At 51.6% G+C, this 21909-nt stretch overlaps 1 protein-coding gene across 27 annotated transcripts in view; it reads left to right on the plus strand.

Annotated features, from left to right (window-relative positions):
* The first annotated feature begins 926 nt into the window (after nt 1–926).
* EPB41 (erythrocyte membrane protein band 4.1) overlaps nt 927–21909 on the plus strand; it is a 95276-nt gene continuing 74293 nt past the window's right edge. For 6 of the 27 annotated variants that reach the window (XM_059868908.1, XM_059868900.1, XM_059868901.1 and 3 more), the window contains exons 1-2: nt 964–1002; nt 10324–10382. The gene's annotated coding sequence lies outside the window, so the exon portion shown is untranslated. Of the gene's footprint in view, nt 1004–10323; nt 10383–20393; nt 20510–21909 lie in introns of those variants that run through there. The other 21 variants (XM_059868924.1, XM_059868918.1, XM_059868921.1 and 18 more) reach the window with 11 other exon arrangements.

Below are 21909 nucleotides of genomic sequence, written 5' to 3' on the forward strand. Positions count from 1 at the left end.
GGGGGGCGCATAAGGGGGAACAAACCCCTCTCACCCTTGAGTTGTGTGGTGTTGAGGTTCTGATCTCGGGGCAGGATCCGGCCCGTGCAGCTCTGGGGGCTGTAAAGGCCCTGGCAGAGGCAGCGGGGGACACACAGTGACGGTCCCCGCCAGTGTCCCCAGGGCGGTAACCATTAGATGGCACTAGTAACCTCCCTATGGGGACACCGCGTCCCCAGGGCAGGGTACAGTGGCGTGCCCCTGGGGTGCTGAGCGTGACCCCGGGTAGCAACAGCCAGGAGTGCCCGCTGGGTACTCCAGCCCAGTCCCGGCACCCACTGCCACCGCGAGGCCACCACCGCCAAGCCAACGGAGACGACAGCGAGGCCCTCGGTGCTGGGGCCGAGTTCCATCCTGCCGCCACCTCCGTCCCCGTCCTCGCGGGGGCCCTATTCCGCCTTATCTCCGCAGCCGCCGCCTGCGCGGCACCGATAACCCGGGCGCGGCCCCAGGAATGGGGTCGGGTTTGGGGGCGCTGCAGTGACCCTGACGCCCTTACCGTCTCCGGCCAAGCTGCAGCCTTCTGCGGTGGGCTCAGGATGGGGACACCCCCGGCTACTCCAGCTCCCAGCAAGGACGGGGTTTTCCCTAAGAAAACTTCGGGAAGTAGTGAAAATAAGCAAAAATATCTACAAAAGCCCTGACTCTGCCGGTTTTGGGGGGTTTGGGCCTCTGCCATGACGTGGGGGCAACTCGGGGGGAGGACGGGACCTTCTCCTTATTTGGGCCTATGACGTCACGGGGGCGCAGGGAGGACTCTCTTGGCCCCACCCCCAGCCTGTCACCTGCGGGACCCGCCCACTGCAGCGGCTCACGCTGTCCCCGCCCCTTCCGCGCTCTGACGGGCGGGGGAGACAGCCAGCGGGCGCGGCCAAGGTGGGCGGGGCTCGTGTGGTGACGTCAAGGGGCGGGGGCGGGGCCGGTGGTGCAGGTGGAGGCAGCGCGGAGCGGAGTGGCGGCCCCGGTGAGCGGGGGCAGGTGAAGTTCCTCGGGTGTCAGGCCTCTTATGGGGCGATAAGGGTTTTGAGGGGAGGGTGAGGGCTGTAAGGGTCAGACAAGTTAGGGAGTGCGGGAGTCCTGGGGTGCTTTGGGGGGTATAGGGCTCAGGCAGGTTTTGGAGGATTTGGGGCTCCCCAGAGGGACGCATGATGGATCAGTCTGGTCGTGGGCTGCGGGGTTGTAGGAAGAGTTGTGGTGCTGTGGGGGCACATGGGGGCTCAGGCTGTTTATGGAGTGGAGGGGTTGCCAGAGGACACGGGGTGCTATGAAGCAGGGGGTCTCCGGTGGGGTCAGGCTGGATGTGGGGTGATCTGCGGGAACCAGGGGCACCCGTAGAGGTCAAGCTGGATGTGAGGTGGTTTAGGGTGCTCAAGGGTTTGGGGGGGCTGGGGATGTCAGTCTAGATGTGGGGGACCCACGGTGACTGAAGTGTGAAGCAGGGGGTTGTGGAGAAATGGGGGATGTTCAGGGGCTGGAGGAGACTAGGGAAGCACCTGCACCTGCACTCTGGAAGCCTATGGGGCAGAAGGGAAGTGAGGTGCTCTGGAGCGGGGAGATTTCCAGTAGTGTCAGGCTGGGTGTGGGGGGAATGGGGTGCACTAGAGCTGTCCTGGAGACTCTGAGTTGGGGCTGCAGGGGAGGATGTGGGGTGGAGGGCCACCCACAGTGGTTTCATGCTCAGGAGGTGGATGGGGCCCTGCCTCCCAGGGAGTGACCAGCCCTGGGATGTTTCCCCCCATGCTGTTGTTTCCTCTGGTGCAGTGGAGGGGAAAAGGCAGGTGCAGCCTCGGGGAGTGGGGTCCCCCCTGCACCCCACACTCACGGCAGCAGCACTGGTCTCCCTTTCTGGGAGTTGGCATTTGGGTCCAGCTCTGTTTCTTGGAGCATTCGGTGTTGCTGGGGCTGTGCCAGAGATGCAGCAGCTCAGCCTGTGGCTTCGGGGTGGCCGCGATCTCTTCCCGAGACACCGTCTGTGCCCGCCGGGACGGTTCCCAAAGCCGGCGGCAGTGGCCGAGCTGCGGGGCGGCGGGGGCTTCTCCTGCCGTCGATCCCAGTCCCGGCGCCGGTCGGGGCCGCGCTGAAGCCTCCCATCGACTTCCGCACTCCCGTGGGGGGGTCGATGTCTTCACGTCCCCTCCTCGACGGGAACACTTTGCGCTGATGTTGCAACCACAGGCGTCTGCGGCGTGCCCGGCGGTTCCTGCAATCTCTTCCTCTCCTGAATTTCGCCCTCTTGCAGTCGTGGTGGGACGAGAGGCTGGTGAAGCTGCTCGTTAGTCCGTGCCGTTGGCTGTGCCGGTGGCGGGTCCGAGCGGCTGCTGGGATGGCAGGGGACAGCAGGGGACAGTGACTATGACTATCTTTAGGGCTGTGTTGCAATGGAGGGGTGTGCCTTGGCTCGGCGCTGCCGGCAGCCGCCTCCTCGCCCGAGGATTGACTTACTCCGAGGCTCTCGCATGGGGAAAACCAACACTTGCTCTGCGGTTTGTGTGAGCAGGAGGGGGGGGGGGCTGTGGTGGGGCTCTGAGGCTGAGCCAGGGGTCTGACAGTATGGGGGCTGGTGTCAGTCACACAGGCCCTGCATGAGGTCAGGCTGTGTGAGGTGTGCAGGGCCGAGGTTTGGGGTGCACCGTCGGCCCCGGCACTGTCATGTGTCACACATGCTCTGCCACTGCCAGGAAGTGGGAACACCTGAGCTGGAGCAAACGGCCAGCATGGGAAAGGTTGATGGTGGAGGGAATCTCTGCTGCCTCCTGGGAGAGAAGTTGCCCTGGAGCATGGGAGCAAGTTGGGTTCTTGCAAGGTGCATCCCAGAACGTTCCCATCCCCGTGCTCCCTTCCTGAGGCTTAGTGGGAGCACAAATGCAGCTGTAGGAGAGAGCCAGAGTCAGGTCTCTTTTGAGTCCTGTTTCTGCCAGAGTAACCTGGTTAGTCTGTGGGAATAACTTGCAACAGAGTTGGGGTGACATGGAACCGAGGCTCTATGTTTGGCCTCTGAGCCATTGCCCTGCTCATGGCCACTGTGCCTGAGGTGGTGCAGCTGCACCATGCCTGTCTCTGAGAGAAGGCAGCTGAAACTTGTGGAACAGTTTGCATCCCCCCACGAGTACAGTTCCTCTCCCAGTTCCGGGGCCTGTATAGACGTGGGTCTCCTCCAGTTCATGGTGCTGGCAGCCCCTCAGTTTCTCTGACAAAGTGGGGCATGTGCTGCTTCTGCTTGTGGTGACGATAACGGCAAATCAGCAGAAGCAAAATGTTGATCTGTGCATCAAACTGCTTCCCATGGTTGTGCTCAACATGGTCTGTGGTTTTGGGCCTCTCCTGTCCCTTCACTTTGCTTTTCCTCATGCTTAGGAGCAACTTCAGGCCTTTCCAAGCAGACTTGAAACCTGCTGAAGACAGAAAGTGCCTTCTCATCTACAGCGGTGCTGCTGGGATGAGGCTCCCTCTTCCTGACGCGCAGTCTGGCAGCTGCTGGAATTGCCTGCAGCCGCAGTGCTCTGCACCGTGCATCCCCCCAGGCTGGCATGGTCCTTTCGGAGCCAATGGTGGGGAAAGGATTTCTCAGAGAAAAGGCAAAACATCAGCTGTTTTTCAAGGGAGGGTACTTTGGAGTTATATCACTGATTTAATATATAGCAAGGTTTTTCTGAGCTCCCTCCCCAGCTATTCCTCAGAGGGGAAGGCAAATTGCAGGTGGTCCCTGTCCCAGAGGGCAGGAATTGTCCTGTCTCTGCTAAGCAGTGTTTCACCTTTGTGTTCACGGTTGCGGGAAGAGGCTTGAGGCTGTGGTGGCTGGAAGAGTCATAATTGGCTCTTGGCGACTCTGGATGCTGTGGTTGGAGGTGTGATTTGGGAAGGGGGCGGACTTGCCCATCATTAGCCCAGAGGTGTCTCTCACTGAGCTGCCCAGGAAAGAGGGGGATGTCTTGGTTGTCCTTTTTATGAGTTTTGCTTCATGCAGTGATTTGAGTGAGCTCTGTGCTGGGATTCCCCAGGAAGGGCTGCAGTTAGTTGTCCCTATTTAGCCTGGGACTAGCACCTGGTGGATGAGCACTCACACAGCAGTTATCCCCATGAGGCCATGATGGTTCGGGTCCCTCATATTGGGACTTTGTCATGCCATCCCATTCTGAGTTGGTGGGAACAGCCAGGGTGGGCTGGCTGGGGCTGTGGGGTCTGGCCAAAGCAGCCACCACGGCTGCCCATCTCTCCCCACTAGAGGCTGCTGATGACCAGAGCATTTTCCATCCCTGCTCTGAGAAAGCTCCAGGGTCTGGAATTTGCAGGGCTGAGCATCCCGGCCTGAGCTTTTCCTGCTGATTCACCCTGGAGACAGCAGTGCACTTTCCTTGGCAATGGTTGGGTTCAGGGGGCACATCTGCTCCCCTGCCAGGCTCACAATAGATCTCCGTACTTCATTAAGTCTTAATTAGGTAAATGCACCGGGACCACGGGAGGCCATTGCCAGGGCACATGGGTCCTGCGTGGAGCCGGGTACCAGGGATGCCGGCTACCATCCTGCCTGCCTCAGGGGTTTTTCCAGCTGAGTGCTGAATGTGGAATGAGTTCAGGCTCTTGTGTTGTTTTCCCAGAGGATGTGTGCACAGCGATAACAGCTTCAGCCCTCTGGCATAAATCAGTTGGCAGAAAAGCCAAGGATTAGTTAAGCCATGGAAAGGATCCTTCACCTCTGGGCACAGCCATGGTAAAGCCATCCTGTAGACACAAACAAGAGTCTTAGTGCAGGCCACCAAAAAGGTGGGCAGGATGGGTTGGAAAACCGAGACCCTGGGAAGATGGTTAATCACAAAACAATGCAGTGTAAAATGAAAGGCAGTGGCTGCTGCAGTGAAAGTGCAGGGAAGGAGTCTGTGGAGTTGCACAAGCCCTGCTGCCCTTGTTGATGCAGGCAGTGCTGGGTGGGCAATGTGGTGCCAGCTGGCTCTGGCACAGGGCACAGCTTCCCCCGACAATGGCAGAGCAGTGCTTTACATAATCTGGGACTTGCCAAACAAGCTTGAACGTCTGGAAAATCCTTCTGCTATTGTTCCTGCTCAAAGTTTGCTAAATTTCCTGGTTTGATCTGCAGAGCTGGATTTTGCTTTGGGACCACAGTGGGGGAAAATGCTCTTTACCCAGAGGGAAGAAAAGGGTGTTTGTGGCGTTTAATCCATTCTCTGTAGATGAAACTATTTTTGTGGTTCACAAGAGGTTCTGAGCAGCTGTTCACAGCTTTGTAGGGCTGCAGGACTCTCTGTCTATCCAATTAGTATGGTTTCTGTCTAGTCCCCTCCTGATGCTCCCCCCCCACCAATCCCCCCTGGGAAAAGCCTGGACTACCAGATGAGGATGGGGCGCCATGGGCAGGGCTCACACAAACATCATCTGGGCTCCCAGCTCAGAGCCTGTGTCAGGACACAAATGCTGTGTTGGGACAACTTTTTGCTGTCTTAACCTCTCAGACCCTGAGGCTCCAGGAAGGCTCCAAAACTGCCACTTGTTGGCAGATTTTAGGAGAAGAGGCGTGATGGGAACTTGGGGTGTTTTGTTGTGCTGTGTCAACCCTGGTGGTGACTTCCTGGTGATTTGTGGCAGCTGGGAACCCCTCTGGGAAGATAGTGATGCTGTGGGAGCCACCCCAGGCCCATCCCGGCCTGTGTAAGGCTGGATGTGTTTCCTGGCCCCTGAGAAGTGTTTTGGGGTATGGGGCCTGCCCTTGCTCCTCCATTTGCTCACCCCAAAGCCCTCTGCCAACACAAATAAAGCCCCCATGTGCTATTCAGTTAAACAAAGAAATCCTGCTCGTTTGTGGATAAATGATTGAGAAACCCGACTTTTCTTTCCATTCCTTGGAAAAGCAGGTTTTGTAACAAGGAATGGGGTGAAGTTCTTGCTGGTCCACTTACTGTGAGGCAAGTTTTTGAGCCCTGGAAAGCAGCAGAGGAGGTGGAACCTCAGCCTAACAGTATGAATACATCTTCTTATTAGAGTTGGCTTTGAGTGCCTTTTATATAGGTAATTACATCTGGCCACAGATGTAATTGACCAGAGCTGTATTTAAGGAGGGGGCATAAGGCTTGACACATGCTGGGAGCCTTCAGAGTTGATTGCAGTGGCATTACAGCAATCTGGTAGGTGTTGCTAACAAGGCAGTACAGGGCAGCTACAGGGAGGCTCTGAGCCTTAGGGCCTGGAAAACTTGGTGTTGGCACTGATTTCAGCTTTGTGGGGGGAAGTGGGGTGGACTGGTGCCTCAAAGCATCACCAGGGTGTTAAGGCAGCTGTGTATTCATCTTGTATGTGACCTCCGTGACCTGATCTCTGATGGCTGTGGTGGTTTAGGTGCTCACTGGATAGTACCAGCCATCCAAGGGCTTGTATTTTTGTATCCACTTTCCAAAACCCCTTGGAGATGGATAAGCTGCTTGTAGGCACTTCAGAACTTGAAGGGAGCCCTTTGTCCCTGCTGAGGATATGTATTGGACAGGACAGCATGAGTTGCCTCCCTGCCCCTGGGTAAACTCAAACGTTGAGTGTGGGAATGAGGAAGGGCAGATGTTAGCCTGGCACAGAGCCATGTTGAGCTATAAGGTGACTTTGTGCGTCTGTGTTGATGTTGTGCTGGAGGCGCTGTGTCTGACCTGGAGGTGAACTCCTCCCATATGGCCGGGGTTGGCCAATCCGTGGCTGCTCAGAGGCTCACAGGCTGGCAGATGAGGTCAGCACTGCTCGAGAATTTCCTTGGGTACAGAGTGAAGGCTTTTAAATAGCAAACACAGTCATGTGCATCATGACATGGCACCTGGCCCTGAGGATCCATTGGTAGCTGGGCACTGGCTGAGCAATATGTCCACACCCGCTGGAATATTTTTAAAGTGTTAAAGTAAAGTAAAATGATTTTGAGTACAAATGAAATAAGACCTAAACCTGTTGCTGGTGGGTTTGAAGTGCAGGTCCTACCTGAGAGGTAGTCTGGAGAAACCCTGCCTTTCTTGGGTAGGTTATGTGGCCCCATCCCAGTGTGCTGTGCTGACAGATCCCATGCCTCAGCTGGGTGCTAAGACTTCAGCCTTCTAGGAAAGACAGCAGGAGCCAGTATGGGTTTTCTTCTGCCATCCCTTGGGCACCTGGTGCTGTGTGAGCAGCGTCCAGGGTTGCAGATGGCTCATGTTGTGGTTGCAGCACTGCTTGGTCCATCTGAGCTGCCTTTGAGTGGGAACACACGAGATATGCAAGTTCAGAATTGATCTGTGCTGCTGACCAGGGTTGTTTTTGGCGCTGCTGCTTTTTCTTCTGCTGTAGCATGAAGTGAATGTGATTTCGGCAGCTGCCTGGCTCTGGCAGTTTGCATCCTTCCCTCCCTACAAATTGTCTTCATCCTGCTCAGCTTCCTGACCCCTGTCCTAGTCAATACAAGGCTGTTATTGGAGCTCAGCAAGCCATGATGATCACATCCAAGTGCTGGACCTCAAACCACCTGGCAATGCTGGGCTGGATGAAGAAGTTCATTTGCATAGGGTGGTTAATTCTCTGTATGCTTTAATCTCTGTGACCATCTGTGTTCTTTCCCAGGCTGGGGAGATGGGAGCTCTTCGGGTTTTCCCAGGAGGTGAACATAGAGAGGACTGCTTATTCTGGCTATGCTGAAAACTGCCCAGGGTCAGAGCAAGACATCCTCATTAGCTCTGGGAGCAGTTGTTCTGCACCTTTGTGTCACCAACATGTTTTATGAAAAATCCTTTCCTTAGGATTTTTTCCTCCTGAGAAGCTGAGAGGCCTCAGGAACAAAATGTAAACAATGATTATCTGCTGCTGTGGAATGCCACAGGTGGATCTGTGATTGGTCTCATGTGGTTGTTTTTAATTAATGGCCAATCACAGTCCAGCTGTCCAGAGCTCAGAGACAAACCTTTGTTATTGATTCCTTTTCTATTCTTAGCAAGCCTTCTGATGAAATCCTTTCTTCTATTCTTTTAGTATAGTTTTAATATAATATGTGTCATAAAATAATAAATCAAGCCTTCTGAAACATGGAGTCAAGATTCTCGTCTCTTCCCTCATCCTGGGACCCCTGCGAACACATTCACACCTTTGGGCAAGGAGGCATTGACGTGTCAACTCTACCCTGAAGGTGCATCTCGAGGAGATGCACAGAGGAGACAGGGGCAAAGACTAAAAATGGAAACCTCTGTGAATGCTCTCCAGCATTCAGTCCCAAACATGGAGGGTCTGTGACCAGTTTGGCCAGCCTCTTGGAGGGCTGAGGTACCAGGGAAGGCTGTGTTAGTCTGAGGAGAGATAGTACACTAAAGCATCTCCTGGTCATCCAAAAAACCCTGCCAGGTTTTGGCAGCCTCTGGGATGTACCCCACCAGCAGCTATTGCTGTGTCTGTCCTGGTGAACTGCTTGATTTGAGCCTCAAAATCTGCTTTGGAGACTGGGGTACTCACACACAGCACCAAAATAAGGGGACCAGTGCCTACAGGTGAGCAACACCTGAATTCTTCCTCATCTTGTTTTCTCACATTTGGAGCTTGAGGCTCTGCAGACCATTTGCAGCCCCAGCTGGGATCCTGCTCACCATGGGCAGAGGTGACACTGGCTGTGGGCGCTTTTGAGGAATGCCTGACCTGTGGGGCAGCATGGCCCTGCGGAGGCTGCTGCTGGCATCCAAACCCTGGAGAAACCCTGCATTTCTTGGGTAGGTTATGTGGGAATGATTCCTGCCCTGTAATTAGGCTCTTCTGCTGCTGTTCACCGCACTAATGAGCTGTCTCATGGATGTGCTCCTGAGAGCTGCTCTGGATCCTCTGTGTGGCTCAGAAGTTGAAGGTGACTTTCCAAGAGAGCCACCTGCAAAGGGCAAGATCTCCATTCCTATCACGTTGGGGTGAAGGTATGTGGGCTGGGAACCTTTGACTGTGAAGGCTTTTCCCTGACTATACCCTGTGTGCTGTGAATTCTTCTGCCAAGGTATACCCTAGCTTCTTGGTGAGGAGAGCCCTTCCTGCTGTTCATGCTTCCAAGGCTGGGCAAGAGGAAGGTGTTTTCCCAGCCTTCAGCTGAGGGACTGAGGCTTCCTCTTGAAAGGAGAGCTGGTCTCTACCTGCATCCAGGCTGGATAATAACACTTAAAAAATAAATGGTGCTCCATCTGCTCTCCTGGTTCAGTAGTTTGGGTTTTTAGTCTTGATGGAGATGATGGCACCAGGACTGTAGGCATCGAGGTGCATCCCAAAGGATGGGTATAGGCTTGTGCCCAAATTTCCACCTAGTCTAGTGGAAGGTGTCCCTGCCTGTGGCAGTGGGTTAGAATGAGATGAGCTTTAAGGTCTCTTCCAACACAAACCATTCCATGATTCTGTGATTCTCTGGCATGGCAGCGTGACTGTTGAGTCCACCTTGTGCCACGAGTGTTCAACCGTGTGCTTATGTGAGGCAGGTCCCTGTACCTTCAGTGGGGCTGTTGCATGGGCTGGGGATCTGGCTGAATTTCAGACCCTGGTGTGTGCCCACCGGAGCACACAGCCAGCCTTGCCGCGGCTGGGAGCACCGTTGCTCTCTTGAATCTCTTCATTTACTTAATGATCCTTTTGTTGAGAGGATTAGGGTTTAGTAGCCTCTGGCCGAGTGGTAATTAAATTAAGGCTCTGGTGTTTTGTGGAATTTTTGAAGCCCACTAGAGGGCTCAGTTGGAGGCCTGTGGAGCCGGGACCGGCGGCGCTGGGCTGTGTCCAGCTCTTCAGAAGTTTACACGAGAAGTTATGTAAGTCCGGAGGAGCTGGACGGGCGCAGAAGTTGCACGGGGCCAGCCCGCAGCCTCCACGGAGCCCGCTGCTCCTGCAGCCCGGTTGTGCCCGGAGCTCGGCAGAGCCCGGCCCGTGCCCACGCGAGGCGGTACTCACCGTAGGGGTTACTCACGGGAGGCGGTACTCACCGGAGGCTGGCAGGCAGGGGGTGCCTACGTCACTGCTCACTGTATAATCAGCGTTAGGTAATGCCGAGCTGATGTTTTTGGTTGGTGTTGTTTTTTTTTTTTTTTTCCTTCCCCACTTGGTGTTTACGTTTCTAAGAAGTGGCTGACCGTGAACATCCGGTTCCACCTTCACTTCTGGAAGAGTCAGATACTGAAGTTTGCTCTGTTGCCTTGCTCATGTGGGTGCAAGTGTGACCTTTTGGCTTTGTGGCTTGGGTTTTTCTGGTGGGTGCATATGGGTTTTTCGTGTTTAGCCAGAGCTGCTTTTTAACCAGCGTCTCTTCTCCTTTCTCTTCCATCCACTGCCCCGTGATGGATTTTGGTGCTTCGCCTGTGTGGTTGGCCTGGCTCTCTCATCTCTGGGTAAGTACCTGCTTTGTTAGATCAGTGGGCAGAAATAGTTGAAACAAGTTGCTTTGACTTAATTATCGGTCCTATTTAAATAATGAACTGACCTATTTATTCTGTCTTAAACTCTGAAGCATTGGTTGTTGTCAAACACTATGATTTATTGTCTGTGTGTGTGTCAAGATTTAGGATATTGAAAAGCCCTTAGCTGGCCTGGAAATTGCTGTATTTTATAATATGAAGAAGCCCCCAGTAGTAGTTTTTCCTACCGGCCTAGGCTGTGGAGCACTGACCTGGGGATAAAAGCACACTTGAGTGCCAGCAAGTGAGCAAATGGAAGGGAAAATATTTTTGCGAATGGAAAGCAATGCTTCCTGTTCTTCCCAGGATGTCTCCTGACATCTGTTGGTGGCAAGTCAGCACTGTGGTTATGAAAGGGGCTCTCTGATGGTACTGGACTACTTTGCAAACCATGGGTGTTTGGGTCATGTTTCCAGGGCATGGACAGGAGGCTGAGGCCCTTCTGGCAGGAGAGGAGGGGAAATGTGTGTCAAACTTGGAGAAGAGCATTAGGCACTGATAATTTCAGTTTGTGTTCATGGAGCACCTGCTTTGCATAGGGGAAAAATTGCCCTGGTGGGGTGGATTCTGATGGTTTCCCTGCAGAGGTTTGGTGCCTGCCATGAACTTGGCTGTGAGGTGGTGTTTGTATATTAAAGCCTCTGAGGACAAGGTCTGTGTGCTCAGGGTGGAGGGAAGGAAGGGATCTTCTTTGTGATGTTTTTTCTCTGGGTGCCTTTGCATCGAGGTTGTGTTCTCTGGAAACTTCAGTAAGTTCAAATTTACTTTTTTTCTATTTTAAATTCAAATTATCCTCCTGCTAAGCTTTCCCCTCTCTGTCACTCCTGCAGTAACACCCTCTCCTCTCCTAGTAAGGGAAAGGGCTGAGCACATTTAGAGCAGCTCTGTTCCGTGCCTGAGTGTTTCATGTGCTGCCAGTCATTGATGAAAAACTTGAAGTGAAAGCAGAGGAAGGTGCTGAGAACAGATTGCTTTATTCTTAAACTTGACATCATTATACAATGCCTTATGGCAGGGCAGGAGAGATGAATCAAATCCAAGCATAAACCTGTTGTTCTTACTCAGAAGCAAGCACTATATTTGAAAGATGAGCATGCCTCCTGATCTGAATGAGCTTTGCTACCAAATCTCCAAAAGCAGGATTGTTAATAAACTAGAAAACCTGCCTTGGTCAGAGGTGTTGAGCTCCAACCCCACCAAACACCCAGCAGCCATTTGAATGCAGAATAAAACTCTTCCGTGTGGAAGGTACAGCTGGAAGCTGCAATGAGCTTGGATGTGGAGCAAGATACAAGTGCTCACTTGCATGATGGTTGGAATGGGTTAGGGAGAGGCAAAGCTGTACCAGCACAGCAGCTATGCCAGGGTAACCTGGAGCAAATCTTTGGCCAGAGAGTCTTCCTGCTCAGTGCTTGAGCAGGCCCTCAGGACAGTCACCCATCTGGCTATCTCTGTATGACAAGTCTCTGGTCAAGGGTGAATTTCTCCCTTGCAAAGCACTGATAACCTGGACCATCTCTGGTTTGCTCTCCCAAGAGCAGTCTCCATGTTACTTTTGTCTGTTTTCTTGCACATATTGCACAGAGGGGAGAGAATTGCATTTTGGTGATCCTGCTGGTTACACGCTGTGGAGGTTTTGATCATGATATGAGATGAAATTTGCTGCTGAATAATTGGTGTCAGTCTTTGTCAGCAAACAAGAAAACCATCTCTTGTTAGGGATAGCAAAGATAAAGGGGGTGTGGTACAGTATCACTGGCTCAGGGACAGCCCTGGCCTTCACTCAGCAGAGAAAACAGCAGGCTCAGATTGCCTCTCCATCTTTAAGCCTAGCTTATCTCATAGGTAAACAAAAAATGCATAGGAGTTTTAGTGATATATTTATATTAAATATAAATTTAGTAATGTAGTCTCCTCTCCTGACCTAGTAAGTGTTGGGCAAAGTAACACGCCAGCAGCTTCCATGGAGAGAAGTTGGGAGCAGCTGCGGGGCAGAAACCGTGAAGGAAAATGCTGAAAATGCTAGAAAACCCTCTCTGTTGGGGACCTTCAAGCTGAGATTCACATATGTTGCCATTATTTAAAGCCTGTCAAGAAATCCAAGGTGAGGTCGCTGCTGAAAAATTGTTCAGAGCTGTGTCTGTGATGGTAAGTGCAGAGTGTCCATTCATGGGCTATGTTTGGGCTCTGCTTTTCCATACAGTGGCACTGGTGATGCTGGAAGCTGTGTGCTGTTATCTATCTATACATGTTGTTTCTTTCTATCCTAGAATTCATGGGTGACCTGGAGAAGGGCACTGCTTTGCAGGGCCCTTGAACAGCTTGTTGTGTTGTAAATTTGGGTCTCTCCTTAGTTCTTGTTTACACATAGCCCAAAGAGGAAGAACAAATGAGGCTTCCAGCACCTTTCAGTGAGATTTTCTTTAACCTCTCCTGTTGGTTGACAGTGCCTGAACATGAGCCCAGGTGTGCAAGAAGGCAAATGTCATGTGGCCTGTACGAGCACTAGTGTGGCCAGCAGGTCTAGGGAGGTCCCCTGTACTGGTCACTGGTGAGGCCAAACCTTGAATCCTGGCATCAGTTTTGGGCCTCTCACAACAAGAAAGACATTGAGGGCCTGGATCGTGTCCAGGGAAAGGAACAGAGCTGGAGAAGGGGCTTGAGCAGCAGGAGCAACTGGGGAAGCTGGGGCGGCTCACCCTGGAGAAAAGGAGGCTTGGGGGGTACCTTCTGTGTCTCCACAACTCCTTGACAGAAGGGGGCAGCCTGGAAGGGATTGGTCAGGGAACAAGGGACAGGATGAGAGAAAATGGCCTCAAGCTGTTCCAGGGGAGGTTTAAGTTGGACATTAGGGAAAAACTTCTTCATGGAAAAGGTCATCAAGCACTGGTACAGGCTGCCCAGGGCAATGATGGAGTCCCCATCCCTGGGGGGGTTCAAAATCCATGTAGATGTGGCACTTAAGGGCATGGGTTAGTGGTGGGCTTGGCAGTGGTGGGTAAATGGTTAGCCTCTTTGATCTTGAAGGGCTTTTCTGACCTAAATGATTCCATGATTCTATGGAAAAGGGGCAGCAAGGTATCTCTTCCACTTGTCCCACTCTGTCAGAGGAGACTGTGGTCTCTAACGTGGTGTCAAGTTCTAGAGCCAGTTTAGCTCAGTGTTTTCACTTTGTTGCTTAGTAAAGCAGTGCAAACAGTTCTCATTGTGGTGTTCAGAATAGCAGTGCTGCCCTCTGAATTACCATCTAATTAAATGAAAGCAAAAACTCCTAAACAAGTGAGCTTTCTGTTGCATAAGAAAAGCTGTTTTGGTTGACCTAAAAACCGACATTGAAAACCAGCCTAAACAGAGATGCTTTCCCTCCCAGCTCCGTGGGCCATGCAGAACAGTTGCTACTGTTCTTGGAGAGGCATTCATGCTGTGGCAGCTGTGAGCCCACTTCAAAACAGTTATGCCTTTGAGACTTGCTTGCCTTTTGCTTGATGGTTGGAGAAACCCTGCTGTGGAGACAAATAATTAGAAATAAAAGATGGCAGCTTAATGATTAGCTTTTCTGATGCAGCCTGCAGTGAATGCAGGGTGAGACTGGCATCTCCAAGCTGCTGCTGCTGCATCTCCTGCTCCAGAGATTTACTGTGTGCACCGGTACTGTGCAGCCTCAGTGGACCTGCAGAACACCCTGAACTAACAGAGTTATTTATTTTAGTAACAAACCTTTTCAGAGTCTTGGCATCTAACTGTGACAATGGCAGTATGCTTCCTGCCCTCGGCTCCCTGTCTCTCCATCCATGCCCACAGCTTTCCTTCGCAACGTTATCCCCCTCACCCTCCTCAATTTCTTGGATTCTATCTGTTAATATGAACCACTTTGGGTTCTCTTAGTAAAATAAGCATGTAAAGTTACTACCTTAAAATGCCTCAAAATGCCTTATTTTGAGCTCCAGAAAATCTGGCAGCAGTGGGATGCTATCCTCTGGGATTCTGTCTTATTGATATTCATCTTTTTGAAGCTGGTATCCATGACTGCCAGTTTCAGAGGTTAATATACTGCATTTCAAGCAAGCTGAGGTCTTTTTAATTTGTGATATGGAAATGTGTGCCAATTAATCATTGTGCACCTGCAGAAATGCCTCTGGGCAGACTTTGGCTGAGCTCTATCAAGTTCTGGGAACATCCATAGGCAGGACTCAAAGTGACAAGATTGATCCAGTTCAGTAGCTCAAGACAAATCCTGCGAGCTCCAAGGACATGTCAAGCAGGGGACGCGGTGCTGACCAAGGTGGTGCAGAGCTTTGGCTCTTATTTGTGGAAAAAATAGTAGTTAGAAGTTGTATTTGTTCTCCACAGTTAAAGTTTAATTTAAATAAATGTTAGGTTTTGCCAGGGGTCTGTCACTGATGCACAGGTCTAGCCTTCAATCACCAATTGCTGTCTGTTGACTAGAGCTGAGTTCGTGGCCTTTGGATTGCATGGGATATGTTAGTGCAGACTCGAACGCTCTCTGCCTAGCATCTGCCTCAAACTTACTGCTAGGTAAAGTTAAATAGTCCTAAATAAACCCTGGTCTTGAAACTGCTCTTCCCCATACCAAAGAGCTCTAAGCATTTTGAAGCCAAGGGGTGCTCTTTGCCCAAAAAGAGCGTAACAGTATGGAGTCGAATCTCCTCCACTGAGTTGGTGCCTTTCTGGGGAGAAGCTGCAGTTGAAAACACACCTACCTGGTGTTATTTAAAGAAGCCAGAGCCTCTCCTGGCTACAGTTTGACTCCTCATCCATATGAGGGGTAAATCAGTCCCTGACATCTTTTGTTTGTAGTGCAGCTTGGCTGCCTCCCTGATGAAGCTCTGGTCTCTAGGTGGCACTGTTATTTTTGGGTGCATTTCAAGAAAGGCTGCATAGCTGAGCTTGTCCCCCGCTGAAGGAACAGCTGCCTCTCTGGCCAGGCTGGCTGGTCCTGTTGGATTAGGAGGCTGACACAAGGACTTGAACTTCTTCCTGCTGCCCAAACATAGGAGTTTCCAGCAGCATTCCTGAAAGACGGATAAGGAGTCGAGTGCTGTTTGTGAGCACACTCCTCTGGTTTTAGTTCTTCACTGTGACCACTGGGAAATGAGATCCTAGTAAATGCTTGGAAGGAGGGTGAGCTCTCAAGGTGATGGAGATGAGTGTGTTGTGGGACAGTCTGAGGCTCCTGTGATGGTTCTTTCCATGGTTCAGTCAGTTTTCTTAGGTTGTTTCTGGAGCTCTGGCTCATGCCACACTGACTCTGCCTTTTCCTTAGCCTGCATTGCTTGAATTCACAGCATCACCTATGCTCCAGGATTTGTTAAGCTCTCTATAGATCCTTTCAGTGCAGACACTTGTGTGTTTAATACGTCCTACTCACACTTGAGAGGAAAAGTATTTCTCTGTCAATGTAGAAACATTGCCCATATGAGCACTCGATCCTGCAGTGCTGCAGCTGACCTCCTCTAATTGTTAATGGTGCATCTTGGCAGAAATGTGCTTTACGTGCTGACTCTAAGCCCTAAGTCTAAACAAAGCTGACTCTCCAGGAGCTGTTCTTCCCTGCACTGGCACACAGCCTGGAGAGAACTGAAGCTCCTCTTCTGTTTTATTCCTCTTTATTCTTGGAGTTTGTCTGCTGTGCTGCAAGACACTGACTCAAATGAACATCAGCTTCATACAAATCAATGAAACTCATGATGGGAGCTTGTTGTATCAGTTAACCAGATTGCAGGTGGGATGGGAATTCCTGGGTGTACAGACTTAGTTCCTAGCCACCCCCTCTGCTTTTCCCATCTGCCCAAAAGGGATCCATATGAGCCAGCCCAGTACCAAAAAGATCTAATGGCTAAAAAATGGGATTCTTGTGCCCATGGGAGAACACACGGTTGTAGTTTAGCAACAGCAGCTTTTGAAGGCTACAAATTACAGCCAACAAAAGAAAATTCTCCAGAAGGACACCACAAAGAAAAGGATGGCACAAGCAGTTTGGATTTAGCAAAATTGGAGGTGAACTGCCCTGATGCCAAGTGTGATTCCAATACCTAAATCACTCAGTCTCTTTAGCTATGGAGGGTGCTTCTTGGCCCTTTAATAACTATCTCAGCAATGAATCAATAGTTGGTTTTGGAGAGTATTATGATGGGCTGGACTAGATTTAATCTTTGGTTAAATACTTGATACAGAGCCAGGTGAGTATAGATGTTTCAGGTTGCCTTCACTGTGCACACCATGAGTTGTAGCAAAGCAGTGCAAGTGTTCTAGACCTTAGTGAAAATTCCTTGAATTTGCAGTTCAGCCTGTCAGAGGCTTTTTCAGCAGTGAATTCTGTGCTGGAGAGAGGGGTGGGCAGGGGAGAAATGCAGCATTAGTTGAAGCATTCTTTCCTTCCAGGTGAATCATTTACCTGCAATATCTTAATTCTAGATCACCATTTTACAGGAACACAAAGCTTGAGAAGTCAAAAGGAGGTTTCCTTTCCTCCTCATTCTTGTCTTCTGCTCATGGCCAGATCAGCACTGCTGACGGTGACAGCAAAGCTGGAAGAGGAGCCAAGGGCAGAGGGCCAGGAACTGGCAAAACTGAGCCACCTGCTCTCCTCCCACCTTGTTTGCTCTTGTGAAATGGCTGCTGCTGCAATGGAGACCATCACCTGTGTGCAAAGTGTGTGAGTGTGAGAAAGGGAGACAGAGTGTGCCTATTGTGTATTCACATATGGGTGCGTAATACAGCTCATTTAGAGCAGGATAGAGATAGGATTCATCTGACCAGCCTAATTTTTTTATTTCCCTGGAACTTGGTGTAATCCCAAGTATTTCTCTTCACTTTAAATCCTGCTTGTTTTGGGGAAGGGAGCACAGCACCGGTGTGATGCACAATTGCTTTGTTTAGACTGGGAATTCCTCACTGGAGAAGCTCCTCAGGGCAAAGAGGAGAGAGCTCTGTGCCTTTTATTGTTGTGCCAGTAATGCTCTGGGCAGTGTTCCCTAGCACTGGTATAAAGTGGGAGCCCTGTTTTGCAACAAATCCTACCTAGAGTGTATCTTGTGGGGCCTACAGAGTGCTGGATCACCTTACAAAGATCTGTTGTATGAAGAACTTAACTTGAGCTAGATTTAATCTGCTGTCTGGTTACTCCTAGGGTGCTGCAGTGTGTCCTACTGAGCTGCTTGCAAGTGCCTGCACATTATCCAGGCAGAGGGCAGGGTTTAGCATTGTCCTCCATGACCCAGTTGGTTTGCACTGACAGAATCCATCAGGATCTGAGCACTCCCAGTGGCCTTTCACCTTGTGAGGAACAACTTCTGCCTTAGTGATCCCAAATGCATGCCTAAAATGAATCTAATTCCTGTCCTTATTCCTGTATCCAGCAGGCAAATACCAAGAAATCCTGACTTAATAAAATAATTCTCAGTCTCTAAATGACTCCCATAAAATGACTTTAACCAGCTGTAACCAGGAGAGTTCTTTAATTAGGTGCAATTCAGGCTTGGCACAGGGCAAACTCTTCTTATAGTGAAGAATTTAAGAAATTTCCATTACTTCCTATGGGATTTCAGAGGTCAGTTTGGGGCTATGTAGGAAGGAAAAAGTTAGAAGCTAAGCCAGTGGCTTGCAGCTGAAGTGGTGTGGTGATGGGTTTATTTTCATGAAAGTGGTGGCTGTGGGTTTCTTTTTCTCTTTTTTCCCCGTGTTTTCTGCTCCCTATAAAAAATTGCTTTATGTGGGCTTAGATCCCCTTGCCCCAGAAGAATGTTTTTCAGGCTCTCATGGCATAGACCAAGTGCCTCTTTTTGTATTTAATAATTCAATTTTTTAGTGTCCCTTCCTTTAGCTTTTTAGCCAGTCAAGCTCTCAGCCATTTGTTTGGGGTCTGAAGAGGTGACAGCATCCCAAGCGCGTCAGCAGCTTGCACTAGTGCTCCCTGAGGATAAATGCTTCACCTGGGAATACAAAATGCAGGAGCTGCTGCTCTCTGTTCTCAGCTGCTGGCAGATGGAGTTGGGATCATCTGGTGATCTGAGCGCAGTGGATGATGCACTATGTGGTGTTAAATCGCCGCTTTGATGCAAGGTTTTTGTTGCCCTGGTCTCTCCTCCACGTAATCTGCCGTGTGTAATGTACAATGAAGCAGTGTGGGTTTGTTTGCTTGTTTTTCTTAGTTGCAAGAAGCTGTTGCCAACCAAAACTTGTGGTTTCTTTGCTCCATGGTTTTCTCTTCAAAGCCAATTGGACTGCTATTTCTCTTCTGGCAGTGTTTTAAGCCCACCCATGGGTGAGCAGTAGCAAAGGCAGCAGTTGTGGTGGGTCAGCACTGAACATCTGTCATTCCTCCATGCACTGTCTGGGCTATTAAAATGTGCTAATTTATTGCACTGGGGACTGAAGTCAGAGCTTCGGGCCATGTTTCAAAGGAATTACCTGTCCCTAATGTAGGAGCAGCGACTTGGAGCTGCCAGACCTTTCCCATCTTGTCTTTTTTTAAAGAGATATGCTCATCTAAGTCCAAGGAATTCACCAAGTAGTACAGATTTAAGGCAAAAAATACCTGTCTTCCCTCTCGTTAAGGAGCTTATTGCAAGTGGTCTCAACACTGACACATAAGGGAGCTGCTCTGTTCTTCTTGGCAGAGCTGACTGTTGTAGACGCATAAAAGAGAAGGGGCAAATAGCTGTGAGAAGCATGTTAATTTTTTTTCTAAAAATCTGGGTATTTTTAGCTTCATATAGCACAAATGCCCTCGGTGTGTGAGTGGCCCTTGCTAGGTCAGTACCAGTGATGGAGCCATCCCAGCCAGGGTGCATCAGCCTTGGGTATTATCTGCTGATGAAGAGGCAGGGTGGTTGTTCTTAATCCAAGCAGAATAATGTGCCTGAGACCTTAATTATCTATGGGAGACAAACGGAGATGCCTTAGTGCCAGGCGTATCTTGGAATTGTGCAAATATATGAGGGGGATTTGGTTCCTGAGCGGGGCAGGCTGGCAGCAGCTTTGCTGGAACCTTTGGAAGTGCTCAAGAGGTACTGGGCAGTGTGTTTTGCTCTGATGTACAAGGCAGGGAAAGCTGGACAGCTCTGCTTGACAAAAATAACTGATTCTAATTTGGCTGTAAGTGAGGAAAATCCAGGTCATTCTGGAGGTGCGGGATTCCACAGAAGGGGCAGGGCAGGCCCCTCGGTGGGGCTGTGCTGGGCTCCTGGGGGCATTTCTTGTTGACCAAGCCGCCTCGATTGTCGCTTTTTTGGCTTGCCAGAAGATCGAGGCAGTACCTGTTCGATTACGTATGGACTTATGCTTAAAAAAATGAAGACTATAACAGCATAAAAAAAACCCAACGCCCCCCCCCCCCCCCCCCCCCCCGTCTTTCTTCATACACTCCTCCTTGCTTCTTCACCCCGGGTTTCCCTTCAGAGCTGCGCCACGACTTTCTCTGGGAGGCAGCGAACGGTATTTAAAATTTAGGTCACGGAGGGAGGGGGAGCGGCGCTGCCGCCCGTGGTACAGGCGGGCAGGACCCCTCCTGCCCCCTTCCTACCGGGGCCGTTCGGCGCCAAATTATCGCCCCCCCGCCACCATCAGTTTAGCGGGGGAGGGTGTGGTCGTGGCAGGAGCAGGCGGTAATCCCGTTATTTCAGCTTCTCGCTGCCCGGGTGTTCTTGTGGCGGGCTCAGGAAAATGCTCCGGGCGCTCCCTCCGGGCCGCCCGCGGAAGGGAACGGAAGAGAACGGGATGGGGGGAGCCAGGAGGGGGCGCACGCTCCTCCGCCCGCGCCGCCGGCCGCGGTTTCCCCGTAGCCAATGGCGAGGCGGCGCTGGCGTCCCGCCCCTCGCCCTCGGCGAATGAGAACTTACTACAGTGTTGTCGGGGGAGGAGGCGGGCCGGGGGGGTTAGAGCCGCGGGCGGGCGGGTGGCTGCGGGCGCGGAGCGGGGAGGAACAGAGGCAGAGCGACTGGCTGGGCACGGCACGGCGCGGCCCCGGGGTGCCGCACCGCAGCGGGGGCTCTGCGGAGCCCGGTGGGAGGCCGGCGGGCGCCGCGCGCGGGGGCGGCCGGGTAAGTGCGCGCGGGAGCGTGTGCGCGGCGCGGGGGAGTGCGCGCGGCCTTTGCGCGGTGCGTCCGTGTCCGTGTGTCCGTGTCCGCCCACGGCGGGTCGGTGCGAGCCCGAGGTCTCTGTGCGGGCAGGCACGTGTATGTGCGCGTGTGTGTTTGTGCACTGTGTGAGTGCGTGTGCTCATCTGCGCAAGAGCATCTGCACAGCGAGTGTGTGCGGATGGTGTGCCTGTGCGTGTAACGGGTGTGTGTACGTGGGGTGTTGGAGTGTGCACGCGTGGTCTGCACAAGCACCCCGTGTGTGTAGTTTGTATCGGGAGTGTGTGGTGTGACTGGTGTGAGCACTGCATGTATACGCAGTGCGTGTCCGTGCACCGTGTGTCGCTGCACACCAGGTGAGTGTGCCCCATGTGTATGTACGTACTGTGCGTGTGTGTGCAGCGTGTCTGTGTTTGCCCTGTGAGTGTGCACGGTGTATCTGTTTGTTTGCAGTGACCGAATCCAGTGCATCTGTGTGCGCGGCTCGTGTGCCACCGCTCCGTGGGGCTGTGTGTGACATGGAGTACAGGAAGTCAGAAAGCTGAGGCTCAGCCCAAGACAGATTCTGCAGGAGGCAAGAAATGGGCATAGCAGGATAGGGGAGCTGGCACCCAGGGTCCCTCTTTGCTGGGGCGGGGTTGCCCGGGCTGTCGTGGCCGAGCTGGGATCCCCAGCTCTGCCCGGAGTCCATTGTGCAGGAGGGGAAGGAGATATGGCGGGGAAGGGCTGTTGGGGCTCCACAGACCGATGCCTGCTCACCTACCCCTGGGACAAATGTGGATGCTGTGGTCTGGTATCAGTCAGGCAAGTGCTCTTTCCTGTCCGTGGATCCTGCTTTGTTCTGAATTCTAGCTCAAGAAAACACCTTGATCCATTGGGAAGTGATGCTCTTACTGGATTTTCCACCAAGGCATATTTTTATTTCCTATCTCCAGCGAGGCACCGTTTGTGATGAAATTTACTCCAGAATGTCTGGAATGAGTTAAAATCCACCTCAGACACCTCTCTGAGTGCTGCAGCTGCAAGTGTTCCAAGTCCTGATTTCCCTGTCTTTTGGGGAAAAGGAACTTGTTCACCCTTGGTGCACTGGTTTGAGGAAGCTGGTTTTGGGCAGGGTCTGGCAGCTTTTCCATCTGTGGCTGTGTAAATGGTAATTCAAGAATTGCATGATTGAAGAGAAGTTTTCTTAGAGATTGTCCAAATTCTGGGGTTGGTGCTATGCTGGTTCAGTTAGAATTCTGTGCGTTAATTTAGTTAAGATACTGGACAAGCAAAGCCAAATAGGTCCCTTCCAATCCAAACTATTCCATGAAAATCTAATATTTGAACAGTACCACAAATCCCTTTTTGCCTTTCCTTGCTCT

Source organism: Haemorhous mexicanus, chromosome 27, assembly GCF_027477595.1.
Source record: "Haemorhous mexicanus isolate bHaeMex1 chromosome 27, bHaeMex1.pri, whole genome shotgun sequence".
Lineage (NCBI taxonomy): Eukaryota > Metazoa > Chordata > Aves > Passeriformes > Fringillidae > Haemorhous > Haemorhous mexicanus.